This window comes from Carica papaya, chromosome 3, assembly GCF_054855325.1.
Source record: "Carica papaya isolate Zhongbai chromosome 3, ASM5485532v1, whole genome shotgun sequence".
NCBI classification, from domain to species: Eukaryota; Viridiplantae; Streptophyta; class Magnoliopsida; order Brassicales; family Caricaceae; genus Carica; species Carica papaya.
Window position 1 is genome coordinate 29,295,669 of NC_142311.1, and position 27,954 is coordinate 29,323,622.

The window sequence follows — 27,954 nt, forward strand, 5'->3', positions numbered from 1 at the left end:
TTCCTTTTCGCATTGTAAATACATATACCCCATCTTCTTTCCTCCCCTCTCCCGTCATTTTTTTCACTGTGCGCGCACACTGCATCTCTATTTCTAGTTCTAATATCAAGCAAAATACCTGACATCTCGACTCATGCAAGGATTAAAGGACCACCTGCCACACCTTTTTTTTTCGTTGTTCTACTATGTAAGATGCTTGTAATGACTCTCTTATAACGTGGTGGACTATAAATGAGTGCACAAAAAAAAGTAAACAAAATGCCCCGGCGTGGGAACTCACATTTATGAATAAACTAGTGGACCATAGTTCCAATCACGCGTAACATCGAACGCCCCATCTGCAAAAAATGGGTGCAACACGAGGACTTCCAAGGTGGTCACCCATCCTTGTACTACTCTCGCCAAAGCACACTTAACTGCGGAGTTATGATTGGATCTGATATATTAATGCTGGTATGATCGCACCCATATCATTACACGCTGCAAATAGATACATTTCTTCTCTTTTCCCCCCCCCCCAAGTCATTTGTTTCCTTGTGCATGCAAACTACACCTCTACTTCTCATTTTAATATCAAGTAAAATGCCCATGCGTCTTGACTCACATTTACGAATAAACCACAGGACCATAGTTCCAGTCACACGTAACATTGAACGCCCCATATACAAAAAAATAGGTGCAACACGAGGACTTCCCAAGAGGTCACCACTCTTAGAACAACACTCGCCCAAGCACACTTAACTACGGAGTTTTGATGGGATCCGGTGCATTATTGCTGGTATGATCGCACCTGTTTCATTTCGCGCTGCAAATACATACACTCCTTCTCCTTCCCTCCCCCCTCCTATCATTTCTTTCCATGTGCGTGCACACTGCACCTCTACTTCTCGCTCTAATATTAAGTAAAATGCCCCGGCACCTTGAGTCATATTTGCAAATAAACCAGCGGACCATAGTTTCAGTCGTGCGTAACATCGAATGCCCCATCTGTAAAAAAATGGGTGCAACATGAGGACTTCCGAGGAGGTTACCCATCCTAGTACTACTCTCGCCCAAACACACTTGACTACGGAGTTCTGATGGGATCTGGTGCGTTAGTGCCAGTATGATCGCACCCCTTTCATTCTACGCTGCAAATACATACACTCCTTCTCGTTCCCTCCCCGCTCCCTCATTTATTTCCTTGTGCGTGCACACTGCACCTCTACTTCTAGTTCTAATATCAAGTAAAATGCTCCGGTGCCTTGACTCATATTTGTGAATAAACCAGCAGACCATAGTTCCAGTCGCGTGTAACATCGAACGCTCTATCTGTAAAAAAATGGGTGCAATATGAGAACTTACCAGGAGGTCACCCAACCTAGTACTTTTCTCACCCAAGCATACATAACTACGGAGTTCTGATGGGATCTAATGCATTAGTGCTAGTATGATCGCACCCCTTTTATTTTGCGCTGCAAATACATACACTCCTTCTCCTTCCCTGCCCCTCCCGTCATTTGTTCCCTTGTGCGTGCACACTGCACCTCTACTTCTCGTTCTAATATCAAGTAAAAAGTCCCGGTGTCTTGACTAACATTTGAGAATAAACCAGAGGACCATAGTTCTAGTGGTGTGTAACGTCGAATGCCCCATCTGTAAAAAATGAGTGCAACACGAGGACTTCCCAAGAGGTCACCCATAATAGTACTACTCTCGCCCAAGCACACTTAACTACGGTGTTCTGATGGGATCTAGTGTATTAATGCTGGTATGATCGTACCCTTTTCATTCTGCGCTTCAAATACATACACTCCTTATCCTTCCCCCCTCTCCCATCATTTGTTTCCTTGTGCATACACACTGCACCTCTTCTTCTCGTTCTAATATCAAGTAAAATGTCCCGGTGCCTTGACTCACATTTGGGAGTAAACTAGTGGGCCATAGTTCAAGTTGCGCGTAACGTCGAACGCCCTATCCACAAAAAAATGGGTGCAACACGAGGACTTCCCAGGAGGTCACCAATCCTAGTACTACTCTCGCTTAAGCACACTTAACTGCGAAGTTTTGATGGGATCCAGTCCATTAATGCAGGTATGATCACACCATTTTCATTTTGCGCTGCAAATACATACACTCCTTCTCCTTCCCCCCCACCTCCCGTTATTTGTTTGCTTGTGCGTACACACTGCACCTCTGCTTCTCGTTATAATATTAAGTAAAATGCCTTGACTCACATTTGCGAATAAACCAGCGGACCATAGTTCCGGTCGCACGTAACGTCGAACGCCCCATCTGCAAAAAAAGTAGGTCCAACACGAGGACTTCTCAAGAGGTCACCACTCCTAGAACAACACTCGCCCAAGCAAACTTAACAACAGAGTTCTGATGGGATCTGGTGCATTAATGCTGGTATAATTGCACCCGTTTCATGCCGCGCTGCAAATACATACACTCATTCTCCTTCCCTCCCCCTCCCATCATTTGTTTCCTTATGCGTGCACACTGCACCTCTACTTCTCGTTTTAATATCAAGTAAAATGTCCCGGCGCCTTGACTCACATTTGCAAATAAACCAGCGGACCATAGTTCTAGTTGCGCGTCACGTCAAACGCCCCATCTGCAAAAAAAAAGAGTGCAACACGAGGACTTCCTAGGAGGTCACCCATCCTAGTACTACTCTCGCCCAAGCACACTAAACTATGGAGTTCTGATGGGATCTTGTGCTTTAGTGCTGGTATGATCGCACCCGTTTCATTATGCACTGCAAATAGATTCATTCCTTCTCCATCCCCCCCTCCCGTCATTTGTTTCCTTGTGCACGCACACTGCACCTCTACTTCTGATTCTAATATCAAGTAAAATGCCCCTGCGCCTTTACTCACATTTGCGAATAAACCAGCAGACCAGAGTTTCAATCGCACGTAACGTCGAATGTCCCATCTGCAAAAAAATAGGTGCAACACGAGGACTTCCTAAGAGGTCACCACTCCTAGAATAACACTCGCCCAAGCAAACTTAACAACAGAGTTCTGATGGGATCTGGTGCATTAATGCTGGTATAATCGCACCCGTTTCATGCCGCGCTGCAAATACATACACTCATTCTCCTTCCCTCCCCCTCTCGTCATTTGTTTCCTTATGCGTGTACACTGCACCTCTACTTCTCGTTCTAATATCAAGTAAAATGCCCCGATGCCTTGAGTCACATTTACGAATAAATTAGTGGACTATAGTTCTAGTCGCGCATAACGTCGAATGCCCGATCTGCAAAAGAATGAGTGCAACATGAGGACTTCCAAGAAGTCACCCATCCTAGTACTACTCTCGCCCAAGCACACTTAATTACGAAGTTCTGATAGGATCCGATGCATTAATGCTACCATGATCGCACCACTTTAATTTTGTGCTGCAAATACATACATTCCTTCTCCTTCCCTCCACCTCCCGTCATTTGTTTCCTTGTGCGTGCACACTACACCTCTATTTTTCCTTAAAATATCAAGTAAAATATCCCAGTGTCTTGACTCACATTTGAGAATAAACAAGTGGACCATAGTTCCAGTCGCGTGTAACGTCGAACGTCCTATTTATAAAAAAAATGGGTGCAACACAAGGACTTCCCAGGAGGTCACCCACAATAATACTACTCTTGCCCGAGCACACTTAACTGCAGAGTTCTGATGGAATCCAGTGCATTAATGTTGGTATGATTGTAGCATTTTCATTCTGCGCTGCAAATAGATACACTCTTTATCCTTCCCCCCTCCTATCATTTGTTTCCTTGTGCGTGCACACTTCACCTCTTTTTCTCGTTCTAATATCAAGTAAAATACCCCGGTGCCTTGACTCACATTTGTGAATAAACTAGCGGACCATAGTTCAAGTCGCGCATAACGCCCCATCTGTAAAAAATGGGTACAACACGAGGACTTCCCAAGAGGTCACCCATCCCAGTACTACTCTCCCCCAAGCACACTTAACTACGGAGTTCTGATTGGATCCGGTGCATTAGTGCTGGTATGATCGAACCCCTTTCATTATGCGCTGAAAATACATGCACTCCTTCTCCTTCCCTTCCCCTCCCGTCATTTGTTTCCTTGTGCGTGGGCACTGTACGTCTACTTCTCCTTCTAATATCAAGTAAAATGTCCCGGCTTCTTGACTCACATTAGCGAATAAACCAGTGGATCATAGTTTCAGTAGTGTGTAACGTCAAACGCCCCATCTGTAAAAAAATGAGTGCAACACGAGGAGTTCCTGGAGGTCACCCATAATAATACTACTCTCACCCAAGAACACTTAACTATGGAGTTCTGATGGGATCCAGTGCATTAATACTGGTATGATAGTACTCTTTTCATTCTGCACTGCAAATACATACACTCCTTATCCTCCCCCCCCCATCATTTGTTTCTTTGTGTGTGCACACTGCACCTTTACTTTTCATTCTAATATCAAGTAAAATGCCCTAGCACATTCACTCACATTTACGAATAAACCCACAGACCATCGTTTAAGTTGCACATAACGTCGAACACCCCATCTGCAAAAAAAAAGGGGTGCAACAAGAGGACTTCCCAAGAAGTCACCCATAATAGTACTACTCTCGTCCAAACACACTTAACTGCGGAGTTATGATGGGATCTGGTGCATTAGTGCTGGTATGATGGCACCCGTTTCATTACGCGCTGCAAATAGATACATTCCTTCTCCTCCCCCACCCCCATCATTTGTTTTGTTGTGCATGCACACTGCACCTCTCCTTCTAGTTATAATATCAAGTAAAATGCCCCTGCGCCTTTACACACATTTGTGAATAAACTAGCGGACCATAGTTTTAGTTGTACGTAACGTCAAATGCCCCATCTGCAAAATAATAGGTGCAACACGAGGACTTCCCAAGAGGTCACCACTCCTAGAACAACACTCGCCCAAGCACACTTAACTACCGAGTTCTGATGGGATCTAATACATTAGTGCTGGTATGATCGCACCCATTTCATTCTGCACTGTAAATACATACACTCCTTCTCCTTCCCTCCCCCCTCTCGTCATTTATTTCCTTGTGCGTGCACACTACACCTCTACTTCTCGTTCTAATATCAAGTAAAATGCCCTGCGCCTTGAGTCATATTTGCGAATAAACCAACGGACCATAGTTCCAGTCGTGCGTAACGTCGAACGGCCCATCTGTAAAAAAATGGGTGCAACACGAGGAGTTTCTATGAGGTCACCCATCCTAGTACTACTCTCGCCCAAGCACACTTAACTACGGAGTTTTGATGGGATCCGGTGCATTAGTGTTGGTATGATCGCATCCCTTTCATTCTGCGCTGCAAATACATACACTCCTCCTTCCCTCCCCCTCCCGTCATTTGTTTCTTTGTGCGTGCGCACTGCACCTCTACTTCTCGTTCTAATATCAAGTAAAATTTTTCGGTGCTTTGACTTACATTTGCGAATAAACCATCAGACCATAGTTCTAGTCGCGCGTAACGTTTATTGTGTCGTGTGCAAAAAAAAAAAAATAGGTGTAACACAAGGACTTTCCAAGAGGTCAACCATCTTAGTAATACTCTCACCAAAGGACACTTAACTGCATAGCTCTTATGGGATTCGATGCATTAGTACTTGTCTGATCGCACCCGTCCCATTTCGCACTACAAAATGCATGTGCCCTTTCTCCTTTCCTCCTGCCTCCTGTCATTTATTTCGTTACACGCGCACAGTTCACCTTTGCTTCTAGTTCTAATATCAAGCGAAATGCTCCGGCGCCTCAACTCATGCCCATATGAACAGATCACCCACTGCACTTCTATTTTCATTATTATACTATGTAAGATACTCATAATAACACTCTTATCATATGATGGGCTTTAATTGAATGCATGAAAAATAATAAGCAAAATACTCCGGCATTATGACTCACGTTTGTGCATGAACCGGCTGATCGTCGCTCTGATCCCGCGTAATTTTTAATTCCATGTTTACAAAAAGAAGGGTGCAACACGAGGATTTTCCAAGAGGTCACCCATCCTAGTACTACTCTCGCTCAAGTACGCTTAACTACGGAGTTCTGATAGGATCCGACGAATTAGTGCTAGTATGATCGCGCCTGTTCTATTTCGCGCTGCAAATACCCCTTCTCATTCCCTCCCCCCTTTCGTCATTTTTCTCATTGTACCCGCACCCTGCATCTCTGCTTCTAATTCTAATATCAAGCCAAATGCCCCGGCGGCTCGACTCATGCTCAGATGAACTGACTGCCTGTCACACCTTATTTTTTGTAGTTCTGCCATGGAAGATGCTCGTAATAACACTTTTATCACGTGGTGGAATATAAATGAATGCACGAAAAATATTAAGCAAAATGCCTGACACCGCGACTCATTTTTACGAATGACCTGACAGACTGTTGTTCCGATTGCGCGTAATGTTTATTTCCTCATGTGCACAGAAACAGGTGCAACACGAGGACTTTCCAAGAGGTCAACCATCTTAGTACTACTCTCACCTGAGGACACTTAACTGCAAAGTTCTTATGGGATTCGGTCCATTAGTACTGGTATTATCGCACTCGTCTAGTTTCACTCTACAAGTGCATGTACCCCTCCTCCTTCCCTCCCCCCTCTCGTCATTTGTTTTGCTGTGGGCGTACACCTCATCTCTACTTCTAGTTCTTATATCAAGTGAAATGTCCCAGTGCCTCGACTCATGCCCATATGAATGGATCACCCGTTGCACCATTATTTTTGTTGTTCTATTATGTAAGATAATCATAATAACACTCTTATCTCGTGATGGGCTTTAGTTAAATGCACAAAAAATATTAAGCAAAATTTCCGACGCTGTGACTCACATTTGCGAATGAACTGGTGGACTGTTGCTCCGATCCCACGTAATGTTTAACACCCCGTCTAAAAAAAGAAGGGTGCAACACAAGGACTTCTTAGGAGGTCACTCATCCTTGTTCTATTCTCGCTTAAAAATGCTTAATTGTAGAGTTCTAATGGGATCCGGTGAATTAGTGCTGTTATGATCGCACTCATTCCATTTCACACTGTAAATAGATATACCCTTATTCTTTTCCTCCCCCCTCTCATCATTTTTGTTGCTGTGTGCGCACCCTGCACCTCTGCTTCTAATTCTAATATCAAGCGAAATACCCCGACGGTTCAACTCACGCCCAGATGAATGGACTGTCTGTCGCACCTCATTTTTTATTATTCTATTATGTAAGCTGCTCGTAATGACACTCTTATCACGTGGTGGACTATAAATGAATGAACAAAAAATATTTTAAAAAATGCCATGGCGCCGAGACTTACACCGGCAAATGAATCTGTGGATCGCGTCTCCGATCGTGCATAATAGTTAATGCTCCATAAAAAAAAAGACGGGTGTAACACGAGGATTCAGTGGGATTCTAAGGACACTTAACTGTAGAGTTCTTATGGGATTCAGTGCACTAGTGTTGGACTGATCGCGCTCGTCCCATTCCCTGCTACAAATGCATTTGCCCCTTCGCCTTACCCCCTTTCCGATCATTTGTATCATTGTACACACACACCTCACATCTGTTTCTAGTTTTAATATCAAGCAAAATGCCCCAGCCACGCCCAGATGAACAGATCACCCCCGACACCTCTCTTTTCATTGTTCAACTATGTAAGATACTTGTAATAACACTCTTACCACGTGGTGGGCTATAATTGAATGCACGTTTAAAATTTAGCAAATGCCCCGGTGCCGTGACTCATGTTTGCGAACGAACCGACGAACTGTCGCTCTGGTCTCGCGTAATATTTAACACCCGGTCTGTGAAAAGAATGGTGTAACATGATGACTTCTTAGGAGGTCACCCATCCTATTACTACTCCGCCCAAGCATGCTTAATTGTGAAATTTTGATGGTATCCAATGAATTAATGCTGGTATGATCAAACCTATTCTAATTTGTGCTACAAATATATATATTCCTTCTCCTTCTCGCACCCCTCCTTTCATTTATTTTGTTGTGCGTGCACACCGCACGTCTATTTCTAGTTCTAATATCAAAGAAAATGCACCAGCGCCTCGACCCATCCCCATATGAAAGGATCGCCTGCCGCGCCTCTGTTTTCATTGTTCTACTATGTAAGATACTCATAATAACACTTTTATCACGTGATTGGCTTTAATTGAATGCACGAAAAAAATTAAGCAAAATGCCCTGGGGTCGTGACTCATGTTTGTAAACCGACGGAACTTCATTCTAGTCCGCGTAACGTTTAATGCCCCATCTGCAAAAAGAATGTTGCAACACGAGAATTTTGGAGGAGGTTACCCATCCTAGTACTACTTTCGCCCAAAAATGCTTACCTGCAGAGTTATGATGGGATCCAGTGAATTAGTGTTGGCATGATCGCACCCATTCCATTTCACGCTGTAAATAGATATACTCCTTCTCCTTCCCTCCCCCCTCCCATCATTTTTTTTGTTGTGCGCACACTCTGCACCTCTGCTTCTAATTCTAATATCAAGCAAAATGCCCCGACGGCTCGACTCACGCCCAGATGAACGGACCACCTACCGTACTTCGTTTTTCATTTTTCTACTATGTAAGATGCTCGTAATGACACTCTTATCACGTGGTGGACTATAAATGAATGCACAAAAAATGTTAAGCAAAATACCCCTGACGCCGTGACTCACATTTGTGAATGAACCGACAGACCGTGATTCTGGTTGCGCGTAATGTTTATTTCCTCGTTTGCAAAAAAATAAGTGCAACACCAGGACTTTCTAAGAGGTCAACCATCTTAGTACTATTTTCACCCAAGGACAATTAACTACAGAGTTCTTATGGGATTTGGTACATTAATGATGGTATTATCGCACCCGTCCCATTTCGCGCTACAAGTGCATGTGCCCCTTCTCCTTTCTTCCCCCCTCCCGTCATTTGTTTCGCTTTACGCGCACACCTCACCTCTGCGTCTAGTTCTAATATCAAGTGAAATGCCCTGGCGCCTCGACCCATGCCCATATAAACGGAACGCCCGCTGCACCTCTATTTTTATTGTTCTATTATGTAAGATACTCGTAATAACACTTTTAGCACGTGATGGGTTTTAATTGAATGCAAAAAATATATTAAGCAAAATGCCCCCGTGTCGTGACTCACGTTTGCGAATGAACTGGAGGATCATCGCTCCAATCCCACATAACGTTTAACGCCCCGTCTACAAAAAGAAGGGTGCAACACGAGGACTTCCCAGGAGGTCACTCATCCTAGTACTACTCGCCCAAAAACGCTTAACTACGGAGTTCTGATGGGATCCGATAACTCGACTCGTGGCTAGATGAATGGATTTTCTGTCGCACCTCGTTTTTTATTATTCTACTATATAAGCTGCTCGTAATGACACTCTTATTACGTGGTGGACTATAAATGAATGCACAAAAAATATGAAGTAAAATATCATGGCGCCAAGACTCACGACGGCGAATAAACCGGTGGACCGCGTCTGCAGTCGCGCGTAGTGTTAACACTCCATCCGAAAAAAGACGAGTGCAACACGAGGATTCAGTGGGATTCTAAGGACACTTAACTGCGGCATTCTTATGGGATTCAGTGCATTAATGTTGGACTGATCGCGCCTGTCCCATTCCCTACTTCAAATGCATCTGCCACTTCGGCTTTCCTCCCCCACCGATCATTTGTATCACTGTACACTCACACCTCACCTCTGTTTCTAGTTTTAATATCAAGACAAACGCCCTGGCACCTTGACTCACGCCTAGATGAACGGATCGCCCCCCGCATCTCTATATTCATTTTTTTACTATGTAAGATACTCGTAATAACACTATTATCATGTGGTGGGTTATAATTGAATGCACGAATAATATTAAGCAAAATGTCTAGTGCTGTGACTCACGTTTGCGAACGAACCGGCAGACTGTCGCTCCGGTCCCACGTAACGTTTAATGCCTTGTCTGCAAAAAAAATGTACAAAACGAGGACCTCCCAAGAGTTCACCCATCCTAGTACTACTCCCGCCAAAACATGCTTAACTACAGAGTTTATATGGGATCCAGTGAATTAGTGCTAGTATGATTAAACCTATTCTAATTCGCGCTTTAAATATATATATATATATATCCCTTTTCCTTTCCTCCCCCCTCCCATCATTTATTTCGTTGTGCACGCACACCGCACGTTTGCTTCTAGTTCTAATATCAAACGAAATGCGCCGGTGCCTCGACTAATGCCCATATGAATGGATCGTCTGCCTCACCTGTGTTTTCGTTGTTCTATTATGTAAGATATTCATAATAACACTCTTATCACATAATGGATTTCAATTGAATACAAAAAAAATTTTTAAGCAAAATGTCCTGACGCTGTGACTCACGTTTGCGAATGAACCGACGAACCGTCGCTCCAGTCCCGCATAACGTTTAACGCCTCGTCTGCAAAAAGAAGGGTACAACACAAGTACTTCCAGCAAGTCACCGATCTTAGTACTACTCTCGCCCAAGCACGCTTAACTACAGAGTTCTGATGGGATCTGGTGAACTAGTGTTGGTATGATCGCAACTGTTCTTATTTGCGCCACAAATACATATACCCCTTATCCTTCCCTCTCCCCTCCCGCCATTTGTTTCGTTGTGCGTGCACTTAATCTCTACTTCTAGTTTTAATATTAAGCAAATTACCCCGGCGCCTCGACTCATGCCAATATGAACGGATCGCCCACTGCACCTCGTTTTTTTTTTTTTACTATGTATGATACTCTCAATGATACTACTATCATGTTATGGGCTTTAATTGAATGAGCGAAAAATATTAAGCAAAATGCCCCGACGCCGTGACTCTTGTTTGCGAATGGACCAGCGGACCATCGCTACGGTCATGCGTAACGTTTAATGCCCCGTCTGCAAAAAGAATGGTGCAACATAAGGACTTCCTAAGAGGTCACCAATCCTAGTACTACTCTCACCCAAGCATGCTTAACTACGAAGTTCTGATGCGATCCAGTGAACAAGAGCTGGTACTATCGCACCTGTTCTAGTTTGCGCCGCAAAGACATATAACCCTTCTCCTTCCCTTTCCCCTCCCATCATTTGTTTCGCTGTGTGCGCACCTCACCTATACTTCCAGTTCCAATATCAAGCGAAATACCCGGCGCCTCGACTCATGCCCATATGAATGAACAGCCCGCCGCACCTCATTTTTCGTTGTTCTATTATGTAAGATACTCAAATGACACTCTTATCGCATGATGAGCTTTAATTAAATGCGCAAAATGTATTAAACAAAATGCCCAGGCACCGTGACTTACGTTTGCGAATGAACCGACGGACCATCGCTCTGGTCCCACACAATGTTTAACACCCCATCTGGAAAAAGAATGGTGCAAGAGGAGCACTTCCCAGGAGGTCACCCATCCTAGTACTACTCTCGCCCAAACACGTTTAACTACAGAGTTCTGATGGGATCTGGTGAACTAGTGCTGGTATGATCGCACCCGTTCTTATTTACGCCGCAAATACATATATCCCTTCTCCTTCCCTCTCCCATCCCGTCATTTGTTTCACTATGCGTGCACTTAACCTCTGTTTTTAGTTCTAATATCAAGCAAAATGTCCCGGTGCCTCGACTCATGCCAACAGGAACGGATCGCCCGCCGCATCTCATTTTTCGTTATTTTACTATGTATGATACTCTCAATGATACTATTATTATGTTATGGGCTTTAATTGAATGTGCAAAAAATATTAAGCAAAATACCTTGACGCTGCGACTCACATTTGCGAATGAACCGACGGACCAAGGTTCCGGTCGGGCGTAACATTTATTAGCTCATGTGCAAAAAAACATATGCAACAAGAGGACTTTCCAACAGGCCAACCATATTAGTACTACTATCACTAAAGGACACTTAACTGCAGAGTTCTTATGGGATTTAGTGCATTAGTGCTGGTCTGATCACACCCGTCACATTCCCCGCTATAAATGCATGTGCTCCTTCTCCTTCCCTCCCACCTCCCATCATTTGTTTCGCTGTACGCACACACCTCACCTCATCTTCTAGTTCTAATATCAAGCGAAATGCCCTGGCGCCTCGACTCATGCCCATATGAATGGATCCCCCGACCGCATCTCTGTTTTTGTTGTTCTACTATGAAAGATACTCATAATGACAGTCCTATCACGTGATGAGCTTTAATTGAATGCATAAAAAAATATTAAGCAAAATGCCCCAGCGCTATGACTCACATTTTTAAATGAACCAGCGGACCATTGCTATGATCTTGTGTAATGTTTAACACCCTGTCTGCAAAACGAATGGTGCAACACGAGGACTTCCAAAGAGGTCACCCATCCTACTAAAACTCTCGCCAAAAAATACTTAACTACAGAGTTCTGATGGGATCGGTGAATTAGTGCTTGTATGATCGCATCAGTTCCATTTCGTGCTGTAAATACATATATCCCTTCCCCCTACCTCCCGTTATTTGTTTTGCTATGCGCGCACGCTTCACCTCTTCTTCTAGTTCTAATATCAAACGAAATGCTCCGATGCCTTGACTCATGCCCATATGAACGGATCGCCCGTTGTACCTCTGTTTTTTTTGTTCTGCTATATAAGATACTCATAATAATACTTTTATCATGTGATGGGCTTTAATTGAATCTACAAAAATATTAAGCAAAATGCCCCGATGCCGTGACTCACGTTTGCGAATGAACTGGCGGACCATCGCTCTGATCTCGCATAACGTTTAATACCCCGTCTGCAAAAAGAAGGGTGCAACACAAGGACTTCCTAAGAGGTCACCCATCCTAATACTACTTTCACTCAAAAAACTTAACTGTGGAGTTCTAATGGGATCTGGTGAATCAGTGCTGGTATGATCTCACCCGTTCCATTTCGCGTTGCAAATACATGTACCCCTTCTCCTTCCCTCCCACCTCCTGTCATTTTTTTTGTTGTGCGCACACCCCACACCTCTTCTTCTAATTCTAATTTCAAGCAAAATGCTCCGGCAACTCGACTCACACCCAGATGAAATGACTGCCCACCGCACCTCATTTTTCGTTGTTCTACTATGTAAGATGCTCGTAATGAGACTCTTATAACATGGTGGACTATAAATGAATGCACAAAAAATATTAAGCAAAATGCTCTAATGCTGCGACTTACGTTTGCAAAAGAACCAACGGGCCGTGGTTCCTTTCGCTTGTAACGTTTATTGCCTCGAGTGCAAAGAAACAGGTACAACACGAGGACTTTTCAAGAGGTCAACAATCTTAGAACTACTCTCACCAAAGGACACTTAACTGCAGAGTTATTACAGGATTCAGAGCAATAGTGCTGGTCTGATAGCACCTGTCCCATTCTACATTACAAATGCATGTGCTCCTTCTCCTTCCCTCCCCCCTCCCATCATTTGTTTTGCTGTACGTGTGCACACTGCACCTCTACTTCTCGTTCTAATATCAAGTAAAATGCCCAAGCGACTTGATTCGTATTTGTGAATAAACGAGCAGACCATAGTTCTAGCCGCGTATAATGTCGAACGCCCCATCTGTAAAAAAATGGGTGTAACACGAGAACTTCCAAGGAGGTCACCCATCCTAATACTACTCTCGCTCAAGCACACTTAACAACGAAGTTCTGATGGGATCCGGTGCAATAGTGCCGGTATGATCACACTCCTTTCATTCTGCGCTGCAAATACATACACTCATTCTCCTTCCCTCCCCATCCCGTCACATGTTTCCTTGTGCGTGCACACTGCACCTCTACTTCTCCTTCTAATATCAAGTAAAATGTCCCGGTGTCTTGACTCACATTAGTGAATAAACTAGCGGACCTTAGTTTCAGTCGCGTGTAAAGTTGAACGCTCCATCTATAAAAAAATGGGTGCAACACGAGAACTTCCCAGGAGGTCACCCATAATAGTATTACTCTCGCCCAAGCACACTTAACTGTGGAGTTCTGATGGGATCCCAATAATGCTGGTATGATCGTACCATTTTCATTATGTGCTGTAAATACATACACTCCTTATCCTTCGCCCCCTGCCTCCAGTCATTTGTTTCCTTGTACGTGCACACTGCATCTCTGCTTCTCGTTCTAATATCAAGTAAAATACCCCGGTGCCTTACCTCACATTTACGAATAAACCAGCGGACCATAGTTAAAGTTGCGCGTAACGTCGAATGCCCTGTCTGTAAAAAAATGGGTGCAACACGAGAACTTCCTTAGAAGTCACCCATAATAGTACTACTCTCGCCTAAGCACACTTAACTGCGGAGTTCTGATGGGATCTGGTGCATTAGTGCTGGTATGATCGCACCCGTTACATTATGCGCTGCAAATAGATACATTCCTTCTCCTTCCCCCTCCCTCTCCCATCATTTATTTCCTTATCCACGCACACTGCGCCTCTGCTTCTTGTTCTAATATCAAATAAAATTCTCCTGCGCCTTTACTCAAATTTGCGAATAAACTAGCGGACAATAGTTCTAGTCGCACGTTACGTTGAACACCCCATCTGTAAAAAACTAGGTGCAACACGAGGACTTCCCAAGAGGTCACCACTCCTAGAACAACACTTGCCCAAGTAAACTTAACAACGGAGTTCTTATGGGATCCGGTGCATTAGTGCTGGTATGATCGCACCTGTTTCATTCCGCGCTGCAAATGCATACACTCCTTCTCCTTCCCTCCCCCTTCCCGTCATTTATTTCCTTGTTCGTGCACAATGCACCTCTACTTCTCGTTCTAATATCAAGTAAAATACCCTGGCGTCTTGAGTCACATTTGTGAATAAACCAGCGGACTATAGTTCCAGTCGCGCGTAACGTCGAATGCCCCATCTGTAAAAAAATGGGTGCAACATGACGACATCCCAGGAGGTCACCCATCCTAGTATTACTATCGCTAAAGCACACTTAATTACAGAGTTCTGATTGGATCTGGTGCATTAGTGCTGGTATGATCGCACTCCTTTAATTCTGCATTGCAAATACATATACTCCTTATCCTTCCCTCCGCCTCCTGTCATTTGTTTCCTCGTGCGTGCACACTGCACCTTTACTTCTCCTTCTAATATTAAGTAAAATGTCCCAGTGTCTTGACTAATATTTGAGAATAAACCAGCAGACCATAGTTCCAGTCGTGTGTAACGTCGAACGCCCCATCTGTAAAAAAATGGGTGTAATACGAGAACTTCCTAGGAGGTCACCCACAATAATACTACTTTTGTCCAAGCACACTTAACTGCGGAGTTCTGATGGGATCCATAAGAACTCTGCAGTTAATCGTGCTTGGGCGAGAGTAGTACTAGGATGGTTGATCTCCTAAGAAGTCCTCGTGTTGCACCCTTCTTTTTGCAGGCGGGGCGTTAAACGTTACGCAGGACCAGAGCGATGGTCTGCCGGTCCATTCACAAACAAGAGTCACAGCGTCAGGGCATTTTGCTTAATATTTTTTGCACATTCAATTAAAGCCCATAACATGATAATAGTATCATTGAGAGTATCATACATAGTAAAATAACGAAAAACGAGATGCGGCGGGCGATCCATTCCTGTTGGCATGAGTCGAGGCACCGGGACATTTTGCTTGATATTAGAACTAGAAACAGAGGTTAAGTGCCCGCATAGTGAAACAAATGACGGGATGGGAGAGGGAAGGAGAAGGGATATATGTATTTGCGGCGTAAATAAGAACAGGTGCGATCATACCAGCACTAGTTCACCAGATCCCATCAGAACTTTGTAGTTAAACGTGCTTGGGCGAGAGTAGTACTAGGATGGGTGACCTCCTGGGAAGTTCTCGTGTTGCACCCTTCTTTTTATAGACGGGGAGTTAAACGTTATGTGGGACTGGAGCGCCGATGAATTTCCTTTGATATTAGAACTAAAAGTGGACTTGTGGTGTGCATGCACAGCGAAATAAATGACCGGAGGGGGGCGAGAAGGAGAGGGAATATATATATATGCAGTGCAAATTAGAATAGGTTTGATCATACCAGCAATAATTGATTGGATCCCATCAAAATTTCACAATTAAGCGTGCTTGGGTGGGAGTACTAATAGGATGGGTGATCTCCTAGGAAGTCCTCATGTTGAACCATTCTTTTCGCAGACGGGGCGTTAAATATTACGCGGGACCAGAGTGACAGTTCGCCGGTTCGTTCGCAAACATGAGTCATGGCACCAGGACATTTTGCTAAATATTATTTGTGCATTCAATTATAGCCCACCATGTCATAAGAGTGTTATTACGAGTATCTAACATAGTTGAACAACAAAAAAAGAGGTGCGAGGGGCGATTTGTTCATCTGTGCATTGTCGAGGCATTTTGCTTGATATTAAAACTAGAAACAGATGTGAGGTGTGCGTGTACAGTGATACAAATGATTGGAGAGGGGGGTAAGGTGAAGGGGTAAATGCATTTGTAGCAGGGAATGGGACGGGCACGATCAGTCCAGCACTAATGAACTGAATCCCATAAGAACTCTACAGTTAAGTGTCCTTAGAATCCCACTAAATCCTTGTGTTGCACTCGTCTTTTTTTGGATGGAGAGTTAAATATTACGCATGATCGGAGAAACGATCCACAGGTTCATTCGCCGGTGTAAGTCTCGGCGCCATGGTATTTTTCTTAATATTTTTTATGCATTCATTTATAGTCCACCACGTGATAAGAGTGTCATTACAAGCAGCTTACATAGTAGAATAATAAAAAACAAGGTGTGGCGGATGGTCCGTTTATCTAGGCGTGAGTCTAACTGCCAGGGTATTTCGCTTGATATTAGAATTAAAAGCAGAGGTGCAGGGTGCGCGCAAAGCGAAAAAAAATGATGAGAGGGGGGAGGAAAAGAACAGGGGTATATCTATTTATAGCGCGATTTGGAATGAGTTCAATCATACCAGCACTTATTCATCGGATCTCATCAGAACTCCGCAGTTAAGCATTTTTTGGCGAGAGTAGAACAAGGATTGGTGACCTCCTAAGAAGTCCTTGTGTTGCACCCTTCTTTTTTCAGACAGGGCGTTAAACGTTATGCGGGACCGGAGCAACGGTCCGCCAGTTCATTTGCAAACGTGAGTCACGGCGCCGGGACATTTTACTTAATATTTTTCGTGCATTTAATGAAAGTCCATCACAGATAAGAGTGTTATTATGAGTATCTTACATAGTAGAACAACGAAAATAATGGTGCAGCGGGCGATCCGTTCATATGGGCATGAGTAGAGGCGGCAGAGCATTTCACTTGATATTAAAACTAGAAGCAAAGATGAGGTGTGCGCGCACAGTAAAACAAATGACCGGAGGGGGGAGGGAAGGAGAAGGGGCACATGCACTTGTAGTACAAAATTGGACGGGTGCGATAATACCAGCACTAATGCACCGAATCCCATAAGAACTCTGCAGTTAAGTGTCCTTGGGTGAGAGTAGTACTAAGATGGTTGACCTCTTGGAAAGTGCTCGTGTTGCACCTGTTTCTATGCACATGAGGAAATAAACATTACACGCGACCGGAACAACAGTCCGTCAAGTCATTCGTAAATGTGAGTCGTGGCGTCAGGGTATTTTGCTTAATATTTTTCGTGCATTCATTTATATTTCACCACGTGATAAGAGTGTCATTACGAGCATCTTCCATAGAAGAACTACGAAAAATGAGGTGCGATAGGCAGTCAATTCATCTGGGCCTGAGTCGAGCCGTTGAGGCATTTCGCTTGATATTAGAATTAGAAACAAAGGTGCAGGGTGCACGCACAACGAGAAAATGATGAAAGGGGGGAGGGAATGAGAAGGGATATATATATATTTTTAGCGTGAAATGGAACAGGTGCGATCATACTAGCACTAATTCATTGGATCCAATCAGAACTCCGTAGTTAAGCATTTTTTGGCAAGCATAGTACTAAGATGGGTGACCTCCTAAGAAGTCCTCGTGTTGCACCCTTCTTTTTGCAGACGGGGCATTAAACATTACACGGGATCAGAGCGACAATCAGCCAGTTCATTCGCAAACGTGAGTCACAGCACTGGGGCATTTTGCTTAATATTTTTCATGCATTCAATTAAAACCCATCATGTGATAAGAGTGTTATTACGAGTATCTTACATAGTAGAATAATGAAAATAGAAGTGCAGTGGGTGATTCGTTCATATGGGCATGAGTTGAGGCGTCGGAGCATTTCGCTTGATATTAGAACTAGAAGTAGAGGTGAAGTGTGCGTGTACAATGAAATAAATGACGGGAGGCGGGAGGAAAGGTGAACGGGCACATGCATTTGAAGCGCAAAATGGGACGGGTGCGATTAGACCAGCACTAATGCACCGAATCCCATAAGAACTATGCAGTTAAGTGTTCTTTGGTGAGAGTAGTACTAAGATGGCTGACCTGTTAGAAAGTCCTTGTGTTACACCTATTTTTTTTGCACACGACACAATAAACATTATGCGCGACTGGAACAATGGTCTGATGGTTTATTCGCAAATGTAAGTTAACATTAGAATGAATAGTAGAGGTGCAGTGCGCACACATAAGGAAACAAATGACGGGAGGGGGAGGGAAGGAGAAGGAGTGTATGTATTTGCAGCGCAGAATGAAAGGGGTGCGATCATACCAGCACTAATGCACTGAATCCCATCAGAACTCCATAGTTAAGTGTGCTTGGGCGAGAGTAGTACTAGAATGGGTGACCTCATGGAAACTCCTCGTCTTGCACCCATTTTTTACAGATGGGGCGTTCGACGTTACGCTCGACTGGAACTATGGTCCGCTGGTTTATTTCCAAATGTGACTCAAGGCGCAGAGGCATTTTACTCTATATTAGAATGAAAAATAGAGGTGCAGTGTGCACGCACAAGAAAATAAATGACGGAAGGGGGGAGGGAAGGAGAAGGAGTGTATGTATTTGCAGCACATAATTAAACGGGTGCGATCATACCAGCACTAATGCACCGGATCCCATCATAACTTAGTAGTTAAGTGTGCTTGGGCGAGTGTTGTTTTAGGAGTGGTGACCTCTTGTGAAGTCTTTGTGTTGCACCTATTATTTTGCAGATGGGGCATTCGACATTACGTGCGACTGGAACTATGGTCCGTTGGTTTATTCACAAATGTGAGTAAAAGCACAGGGGCATTTTACTTGATATTATAACGAGAAGCAGAGGTGCAGTGTGCATGCACAAAGAAACAAATGATGGGGGAGGCGGGGGGGAAGGAGAAGGAATGTATCTATTTGCAGCCCGTAATGAAACAGGTGCAATCATACCAGCACTAATGCACCAGATCCCATTAGAACTCTGCAGTTAAGTGTGCTTGGGCGAGAGTAATACTATTATGGGTGACTTTTTGGGAAGTCCTCGTGTTGCACCCCTTTTTTTACAGATGGGGCGTTCGACCTTATGCAAGACTTGAACTATGGTCCGTTGGTTTATTCGTAAATATGAGTCAAAGTGCTAGGACATTTTACTTGATATTAGAACGAAAAGAAGAGGTGTAGTGTGCATGCACAAAGAAACAAATGATGGAAAGGGGCGAAATGATAAGGAGTGGATGTATTTACGGCGCAGAAAGAAAAGGGTACGATCATACCAGCATTAATGCACCAGATCCCATCAGAACTCCACAGTTAAGTGTGCTTGGGCAAGAGTAGTACTATTATGGGTGACCTCTTGGGAAGTACTCGTGTTGCACTCATTTTTCTACAGATGGGGCATTCGACGTTACACGCGACTGAAACTATGGTCCGTTGGTTTATTCGCTAATGTGAGTCAAGACACCAGGACATTTGACTTGATATTAGAATGAGAAGTAGAGGTGCAGTGCACACGCATAAGGAAACAAATGACGGGACGGGGAGGGAAGGAGAAGGAGTGCATGTATTTTCAGCGAAGAATGAAAGTGGTGCGATCATACCAGCACTAATGCACAAGATCCCATCAAAACTCCGTAGTTAAATGTGCTTGGACGAGAGTGGTACTGGGATGGGTGACCTCCTGAGAAGTCCTCATGTTGCACCCATGTTTTTGCAAATAGGGCGTTACGTGTGACTTGAACTATGGTCCACTAGTTTATTCACAAATGTAAGTCAAGGCCACGGGGCATTTTACTTGATATTAGAATGAGAAGCAGAGGTGCAGTGTGCACGCACAAGGAAACAAATGACTGGAGAGGGGGGTGCACAAAAAATATTAAGCAAAATGCTCTAATGCTGCGACTTACGTTTGCAAATGAACCAACAGGCCGTGGTTCCTTTCGCTCGTAAAGTTTATTGCCTCGTGTGCAAAGAAACAGGTACAACACGAGGACTTTCCAAGAGGTCAACCATCTTAAAACTACTCTCACTAAAGGACACTTAACTGCAGAGTTCTTACAGGATTCATAGCAATAGTGCTAGTCTGATAGCACCCGTCCCATTCTACACTACAAATTCATGTGCTCCTTCTCCTTCCCTCTCCCCTCCCGTCATTTATTTTGTTGTACGCGTGCACCTCACCTCTGCTTCGAGTTCTAATAACAAGAAAAATGTCCCAACGCCTCGACTCATGCCCATATAAACGGACCGCCCGCTGCACCTCTATTTTCGTTGTTCTACTATGTAAGATACTATTTATAACACTCTTATCACGTGATGGGGCTTTAATTGAATGCACAAAAATATTAAGCGAAATGCTCCGGCGCTGTGACTCACGTTTGTGAATGAACCGATGGACTGTCGCTCTGGTCACGTGTAATGTTTAACACCCCATTTGCAAAAAGAAGGATGCAACACGAGAACTTCCCAAGAGGTCACCATCTTAATACTACTCTCATCCAAACGCGCTTAACTGTGAAGTTATGATGGGATACGATTAATTAGTGCTGGTATGATCGCACTAGTTCCATTTTGCACTGTAAATATATGCACCCCTTCTCCTTCCCTCCCCCCTCCCGTCATTTTTTCTTTCTGTGAGCGCACCTCGCACCTTTTCTTCTAATTCTAATTTCAAGAGAAATGCCCCGGCAGCTCGACTCACGCCCAGATGAAATGACTGCCTGCCGCAACTCATTTTTCATTTTTCTGCTATGTAAAATACTCGTAACAAGACTCTTATAACGTAGTGGACTATAAATGAATGCACGAAAAGTATTAAGCAAAAGGCCTTAGCACCGCAACTTATGTTTGCGAATGAACCAGACTGTGGTTCCTTTCGCGCTTAATGTTTATTGCCTCATGTGCAATGAAACAGGTGCAACACGAGGACTTTCCAAGAGGTCAACCATCTAAGAACTACTCTCACCAAAGGACACTTTATTGCAGAGTTCTTACGGGATTTAGTGCAATAGTGTTGCTGTGATAACACTCATCCCATTCTACACTACAAATACATGTGCCCTTTCTCCTTTTCTCCCTCCTCTCGTCAATTGTTTTGCTGTACGCACACATCTCACCTATGCTTCTACTTCTAATATCAAAGAAAATGCCCTGACTACTTGACTCATACTCATATAAACGGATTGGCTGCTGCAACTCTATTTTCATTGTTCTACTATGTAAGATACTCGTAATAACACTCTTATCACGTGATGGGTTTTAATTGAATACATGAAAATTATTAAACAAAATGTCCCGGCGCCGTAACTCACATTTGAGAATGAACCGGTGGACTGTCGCTCTGTTCCTGCATAACGTTTAATGCCCCATCTGCAATTAATTAGTGCTGGTATGATCGCACCAGTTCCATTTCGCACTGCAAATACATGTATCCCTTCTCCTTCCCTCCCCCATCCTGCTATTTTTTTCGCCGTGCGCGCACCTCGTACCTCTTCTTCTAATTCTAATTTCAAGCAAAATGACCCGGCAGCTCAACTCACGCCCAGATAAAATGACCGCCCACCGCACCTCATTTTATGTTTTTCTACTATGTAAAATACTCATAACGAGACTCTTATAATGTAGTGGACTATAAATGAATGCACGAAAAGTATTAAGTAAAATGCCCCCACGTCGCAACTCATGTTTGCGAATGAACCGACGGACCGTGGTTTCTTTTGCGTTTAACGTTTATTGCCTCATGTGCAATGAAACAGGGGCAACACGAGGACTTTTCAAGAGGTCAACCATCTAAGAACTACTCTCACCAAAGGACACTTTACTGCAGAATTCTTACAGGATTCAGTGCAATAGTGTTGGTGTGATAACACCCGTCTCATTCTACACTACAAATACATGTGCCCCTTCTCCTTCCCTCCCTCATCCCATCATTTGTTTTGCTGTACGCACACACCTCACCTCTGCTTCTAGTTCTAATATCAAAGGAAATGCCCCGACGCCTCGACTCATACTCATATAAACGGATTGCCTCTCGTAACTCTATTTTCATTGTTTTACTATGTAAGATACTCGTAATAACACTCTTATCACGTGATGGATTTTAATTGAATACATGAAAATTATTAAGCAAAATGTCCCAGCGCCGTGACTCACGTTTGCGAATGAACCAGCGGACTGTCGCTCTGGTCCTACATAATGTTTAACGCCCCGTCTGCAATTAATTAGTGCTAGTATGATCGCACCAGTTCCATTTCACGCTGCAAATACATGTACCTCTTCTCCTTCCCTCCCCCATCATATTATTTTTTTTGTCATGCGCGCACCCCGCACCTCTTCTTCTAATTCTAATTTCAAGTGAAATGCCCCGGCAGCTCAACTCACACCCAGATAAAATGACCGCCCGCCGCACCTCGTTTTTTATTTTTCTACTATGTAAAATACTCGTAACGAGACTCTTATAATGTAGTGGACTATAAATGAATGCACGAAAAGTATTAAGCAAAATGCCCTAACGTCACGACTCATGTTTGCGAATGAACCGACGGACCGTGGTTCCTTTTGGGCTTAACGTTTATTGCCTCATGTGCAATGAAACAGGCGCAACATGAGGACTTTCCAAGAGGTCAACCATCTAAGAACTACTCTCACCAAAGGACACTTTACTACAGAGTTCTTACGGGATTCAGTGCAATAGTGTTGGTGTGATAACACCCGTCTCATTCTACACTACAAATTCATATGCCCCTTCTCCTTCCCTCCCTCATCCCATCATTTGGTTTGCTGTACGCACACACCTCACCTCTGCTTCTAGTTCTAATATCAAAGGAAATGCCCCGATGCCTCGACTCATACTCATATAAATGGATTGCCCGCCGCAACTCTGTTTTCATTGCTATACTATGTAAGATACTTGTAATAACACTCTTATCACGTAATGAGTTTTAATTGAATACACAAAAATTATTAATCAAAATGCCCCGACGCCGTGACTCACGTTTACAAATGAACCGGCGGACTGTCACTCTGGTCTCGCGTAACGTTTAACGCCCGGTCTGCAAAAAAAAGGTTACAACATGAGGACTTCCCATGAGGTCACCCATCTTAATATTACTCTCGCTATAGAACGCTTAACTGCAAAGTTCTGATGGGATTCGGTAAATTAGTGCTGGTGTGATCGCAGCCGTTCTAGTTCACATTGCAAATTCATATACCTCTTCTCCTCCCCTCCCCCCTCCCATCATTTGTTTTGTTATATGCGTACACCTCACCTCTTCTTCTACTTCTAATATCAAGCGAATTGTTCTAGCACCTCGACTTATGCCCATATGAACAGATCGCCCACCGCACCTCATTTTTTGTTATTCTACTATGTAAGATGCTCGCAATGACACTCTCATCACGTGATGGGTTTTAGTTGAATGCGCAAAAAATATTAAGCAAAATGCCCCGGCGCCATGACTCATGTTTGCAAATGAACCGGCAGACCATCACTCCGGTCCTGCATAATGTTTAACGCATCATCTGCAAAAAGAAGGGTGCAACATGAGGACTTCCAAGGAGGTCACCCATCCTAGTACTACTCTCACCCTAACACGCTTTACTGCAGAGTTTTGATGGGATCCGGTGAACTAGTGCTAGTATGATTGCACCCTTTCTTGTTTGTGCCTCAAATACATATGTCGGTTCTCCTTCTCTCTTCCCTCCCATCATTTGTTTCGCTGTGCGCGCACCTCTCGTCTGTTTCTATTTCCAATATCAAGCGAATTACCCTAGTGCCTCGACTCATGCCCATATAAACGGATTGTCCGCTGTACCTCATTTTTCGTTGTTCTACTATTTAAGATGCTCGCAATGAAACTCTTATCACGTGGTGGGCTGTAATTGAATGCACAAAAAATATTAAGCAAAATACCCTGGCGCTGTGATCACATTTGCGAATGAACCGGCAGATTGTCGCTCTGGTCCCGCATAACTTTTAACGTCCCGTCTGTAAAAAGAAGGGTTCAACATGAGGACTTCCCAGGAGGTCACCCATCCTATTACTACTCACACCCAAGCATGCTTTTTTGCAGAGTTCTGATGGGATCCGGTGAACTAGTGCTGGCATGATCGCACCCTTTCTTGTTTGTGCTGCAAATACATATGCCCCTTCTCCTTCCCTCCTCCCTCCCGTCATTTGTTTCGCTGTGCACGCACCTCACCTCTTCTTCTAGTTCTAATATCAAGCGAAATGCCCCACCCCTTGACTCATACCCATATGAAAAGATCACCCGCCGCATGTCAATTTTTGTTGTTCTACTATGTAAGATACTCGTAATGACACTCTTATAATGTAATAGGCTTTAATTGAATGCGCAAAAAATATTGAGGAAAATGCCCCGACGTCGTGACTCACATTTGCAAAAGAATCATCGGATTGTCACTCCGGTCCCACGTAACATTTAATGCCCCGTCTACAAAAAGAAGGGTGCAACACGAGGACTTCCAAGGAGGTCACCCATCCTAGTGCTACTCTCGCTCACACACGCTTAACTACGGAGTTCTGATGGGATCCGATGAACTAGTGCTGGCATGATAGCACCAATTTTAATTTGCGCCGCAAGTACATATTCCCCTTTTCCTTCCCTCTCCCCTTTCATCATTTGTTTCACTGTCCACGTACCTCACATCTGTTTCTAGTTCTAATATCAAGTAAAATGCCTCAGTACCTCAACTCACGCCCATATGAACGGATCGCGCCGTATCTCATTTTTCGTTGTTCTACTATGTAAGATGCTCATAATGGCACTCTTATCATGTGATGGCTTTAATTGAATGCACGAAAAATATTAAGCAAAATGCCCTGACGCCGTGACTCACATTTGCAAATGAACCAGCAAACTGTTGCTCCGGTCCCGCATAACGTTTAATGCCCCGTCTGTAAAAAGAAGGGTTCAACATGAGCATTTCCCTAAAGGTCACCCATCATAGAACTATTCTCACACAAACATGCTTAACTGGGGAGTTCTGATGGGATCCGGTGAACTAATGCTAGTATAATTGCAACCGCTCTAGTTCATGCCCCAAATACCTATACCCTTTCTCTTTCCCTCTTCCCTCCTGCCATTTGTTTCGCTGTGCGCGCATTTCACCTCTGCTTTTAATTTTAATATCAAGCGAAATGCCCCGGCGCCTCGACTCATGCCCATATGAATGAAATGCAAGTCGCACTTCATTTTTCGTTATTCTACTATGTAAGATGCTCACAAAGACACTCTTATCACGTGATGGGCTTTAATCGAATGCGCAAAAAATATTAAGAAAAATGTGTCGACGCCGTGACTCACGTTTGTGAATGAACTGGTGGACCATCGTTTCGGTCCTGCATAACGTTTAATGCCCCGTCTGCAAAAACAAGGGTGCAACACGAGGACTTCCTAAGAGGTCACCGATCCTAGTACTACTCTCGCCAAAGCACGCTAAACTGCGTAGTTCCGATGGGATCCGATGGACTAGCACTAGTATGATCGCACACGTTTTTGTTTGTGCCGCAAATACATACATCTCTTCTTCGTCTGTCTCCCCTTCCATCATTTGTTTCGCTGTGCGCGCACCTCACCTCTGCTTCTAGTTCTAATATCAAGCAAAATGCCCCGGCGCCTTGACTTGTACCCATATGAACGGAACACCCGCTGCACTTAGTTTTTTGTTATTCTACTATTTAAGATATTCGAAATGGCACTTTTATCACGTTATGGGCTTTAATTGAATGCGCGAAACATATTAAGCAAAATACCCTGGTGCCATGACTCACTTTTGCAAATGAACCGGTGGACCATTGCTCCGATCCTGCGTAACGTTTAACGCCCAGTCTGCAAAATGAAGGATACAATATGAGGGCTTCCTAGGAGGTCACCCATCCTAGTACTACTTTCGTCAAGCATGCATACCTGCAGAGTTCTAATGGGATCCAGTGAACTAGTGCTGGTATGATCGCACCCTTTCTTGTTTGCACCGCAAATACATATGACCTTTTTCCTTCCCTCTCCCCTCCCATCATTTGATTCGCTATGGCGCACCTTACCTCTTTTTCTAATTCTAATATTAAGCGAAATGCCCCAGCGCCTCGACTCATGCCGATGTGAACGGATCGCCCACTGCACCTCATTATGTAAGGTGCTTGTAATACACTATTATCACGTAATGGATTTTAATTGAATGCGCGAAAAATATTAAGCAAAATATCCAAGCGCCGTGACTCACGTTTATGAATGAACCAGTGGACAGTTGTTCCGGTCCTGTGTAACATTTAACGCCCCATCTGCAGAAAGAAGGGTGCAATACGAGAACTTCCCAAGAGGTCACGTATCCTAGTACTACTCTCACCCAAGCATGCTTGATTGTGGAGTTCTGATGGGATCCAATGAACTAGTGCCGGTATGATCGCACCCCTTCTAATTTATGTTGCAAAGACATATACCACTTCTCCTCCCTCTCCTTTCCCGTCATTTGTTTCGCTGTGCGCGCAACTCACCTATGCTTCTAGTTCTAATATCTAGCGAAATGCCTAGCACCTCGATTCATGCCCATATGAACGGATCACCTGCCGCACCTCAATTTTTGTTGTTCTACTATTTAAGATGCTCGCAATAACACTCTTATCACATGATGGGCTATAATTGAATGCACGAAAAGTATTAAGCAAAATGCCCCGGCGCCGTGACTCACGTTTGCGAATGAACTGGCAGACCGTCGCTTCAGTCCCACATAACACTTAACGCCCCGTCTGCAAAAAGAAGGGTGCAACACGAGTGCTTCCCAAGAGGTCACCCATCGTAGTACTACTCTTGCCCAAGCACGCTTAACTCTCTGATGGATCCAGTGAACTAGTGCTAGTATGATCGCACCCCTTCTAACTTGTGCCGCAAAGACATATATCCATTCTCCTTCCTTTTCCCTTCCCATCATTTGTTTTGCTGTGCGCGCACCTCACCTCTGCTTCTAGTTCTAATATCAAGCGAAATGCCCCGGCGCCTCGAATCATGTCTATATGAACGGAACACTGGCCGCACCTCTTTTTTCATTATTCTACTATATAAGATACTCGTAATAATAATTTTATCACGTGTTGGACTATAATTGAATACACGAATAATATTAAGCAAAATGCCCTGGCACCGTGACTCACGTTTTCGAATGAACTGGCAGACTACAAAAAGAAGGGTGCAACATGAGTACTTCCCAGGAGGTCACCCATCCTAGTACTACTCTCGCCCAAACACGCTTGACTGCGGAGTTCTGATGGGATTCGGTGAACTAGTGCTGGTATGATCACAACCGTTCTTGTTTGCGCCGCAAATACATATACCCCTTCCCCTTCCCTCTCCCTTCCCTCTCCCTTCCCATCATTTTTTTCGTTGTGCGCGCAACTCACCTCTGCTTCTAGTTCTAATATCGAGCAAAATGTCTTGGTGCCTCGACTCATGTCCATATGAATGGAACACTCGCCACACCTCTTTTTTTGTGATAAGATTGTAAGATGCTCGTAATAACAATCTTATCACATGGTGGGCTATAATTGAATGCATGAATAATATTAAGCAAAATGCCATTGTGCCGTGACTAACATTTGTGAATGAACTGGCGGACCGT

General features: G+C 43.9%; 1 non-coding gene and 26 pseudogenes across 1 annotated transcript; 6 read left to right on the top strand and 21 right to left on the bottom strand.

The window, feature by feature from the left end:
* Window positions 1-673: 673 nt before the first annotated feature.
* On the bottom strand, window positions 674-792 carry LOC148268209 (5S ribosomal RNA; annotated as a pseudogene).
* A 206-nt stretch (window positions 793-998) lies between these two features.
* LOC148268210 (5S ribosomal RNA) lies at window positions 999-1,117 on the bottom strand (annotated as a pseudogene).
* A 205-nt stretch (window positions 1,118-1,322) lies between these two features.
* On the bottom strand, window positions 1,323-1,441 carry LOC148268211 (5S ribosomal RNA; annotated as a pseudogene).
* Window positions 1,442-1,645: 204 nt separating this feature from the next.
* LOC148268212 (5S ribosomal RNA) lies at window positions 1,646-1,764 on the bottom strand (annotated as a pseudogene).
* Window positions 1,765-2,611: 847 nt separating this feature from the next.
* Window positions 2,612-2,730, bottom strand: LOC148268213 (5S ribosomal RNA; annotated as a pseudogene).
* Window positions 2,731-3,581: 851 nt separating this feature from the next.
* LOC148268214 (5S ribosomal RNA) lies at window positions 3,582-3,700 on the bottom strand (annotated as a pseudogene).
* A 194-nt stretch (window positions 3,701-3,894) lies between these two features.
* On the bottom strand, window positions 3,895-4,013 carry LOC148268215 (5S ribosomal RNA; annotated as a pseudogene).
* Window positions 4,014-4,218: 205 nt separating this feature from the next.
* On the bottom strand, window positions 4,219-4,336 carry LOC148268216 (5S ribosomal RNA; annotated as a pseudogene).
* A 202-nt stretch (window positions 4,337-4,538) lies between these two features.
* Window positions 4,539-4,657, bottom strand: LOC148268217 (5S ribosomal RNA; annotated as a pseudogene).
* Window positions 4,658-4,859: 202 nt separating this feature from the next.
* On the bottom strand, window positions 4,860-4,978 carry LOC148268218 (5S ribosomal RNA; annotated as a pseudogene).
* Window positions 4,979-5,183: 205 nt separating this feature from the next.
* Window positions 5,184-5,302, bottom strand: LOC148268219 (5S ribosomal RNA; annotated as a pseudogene).
* Window positions 5,303-5,980: 678 nt separating this feature from the next.
* On the bottom strand, window positions 5,981-6,099 carry LOC148268220 (5S ribosomal RNA; annotated as a pseudogene).
* A 4,348-nt stretch (window positions 6,100-10,447) lies between these two features.
* On the bottom strand, window positions 10,448-10,565 carry LOC148268221 (5S ribosomal RNA; annotated as a pseudogene).
* An 812-nt stretch (window positions 10,566-11,377) lies between these two features.
* Window positions 11,378-11,496, bottom strand: LOC148268222 (5S ribosomal RNA; annotated as a pseudogene).
* A 2,074-nt stretch (window positions 11,497-13,570) lies between these two features.
* LOC148268223 (5S ribosomal RNA) lies at window positions 13,571-13,689 on the bottom strand (annotated as a pseudogene).
* A 527-nt stretch (window positions 13,690-14,216) lies between these two features.
* LOC148268224 (5S ribosomal RNA) lies at window positions 14,217-14,335 on the bottom strand (annotated as a pseudogene).
* Window positions 14,336-15,712: 1,377 nt separating this feature from the next.
* On the top strand, window positions 15,713-15,831 carry LOC148268225 (5S ribosomal RNA). The gene has a single exon (XR_015818154.1). It is a non-coding gene; the product is annotated as a 5S ribosomal RNA (ribosomal RNA).
* Window positions 15,832-17,371: 1,540 nt separating this feature from the next.
* On the top strand, window positions 17,372-17,490 carry LOC148268226 (5S ribosomal RNA; annotated as a pseudogene).
* A 1,123-nt stretch (window positions 17,491-18,613) lies between these two features.
* On the top strand, window positions 18,614-18,732 carry LOC148268227 (5S ribosomal RNA; annotated as a pseudogene).
* Window positions 18,733-19,264: 532 nt separating this feature from the next.
* On the top strand, window positions 19,265-19,383 carry LOC148268228 (5S ribosomal RNA; annotated as a pseudogene).
* A 204-nt stretch (window positions 19,384-19,587) lies between these two features.
* On the top strand, window positions 19,588-19,706 carry LOC148268229 (5S ribosomal RNA; annotated as a pseudogene).
* A 205-nt stretch (window positions 19,707-19,911) lies between these two features.
* LOC148268230 (5S ribosomal RNA) lies at window positions 19,912-20,030 on the top strand (annotated as a pseudogene).
* A 3,825-nt stretch (window positions 20,031-23,855) lies between these two features.
* LOC148268231 (5S ribosomal RNA) lies at window positions 23,856-23,974 on the bottom strand (annotated as a pseudogene).
* Window positions 23,975-24,321: 347 nt separating this feature from the next.
* LOC148268232 (5S ribosomal RNA) lies at window positions 24,322-24,440 on the bottom strand (annotated as a pseudogene).
* A 347-nt stretch (window positions 24,441-24,787) lies between these two features.
* On the bottom strand, window positions 24,788-24,906 carry LOC148268233 (5S ribosomal RNA; annotated as a pseudogene).
* Window positions 24,907-26,634: 1,728 nt separating this feature from the next.
* LOC148268234 (5S ribosomal RNA) lies at window positions 26,635-26,753 on the bottom strand (annotated as a pseudogene).
* A 769-nt stretch (window positions 26,754-27,522) lies between these two features.
* On the bottom strand, window positions 27,523-27,641 carry LOC148268235 (5S ribosomal RNA; annotated as a pseudogene).
* Window positions 27,642-27,954: the final 313 nt, after the last annotated feature.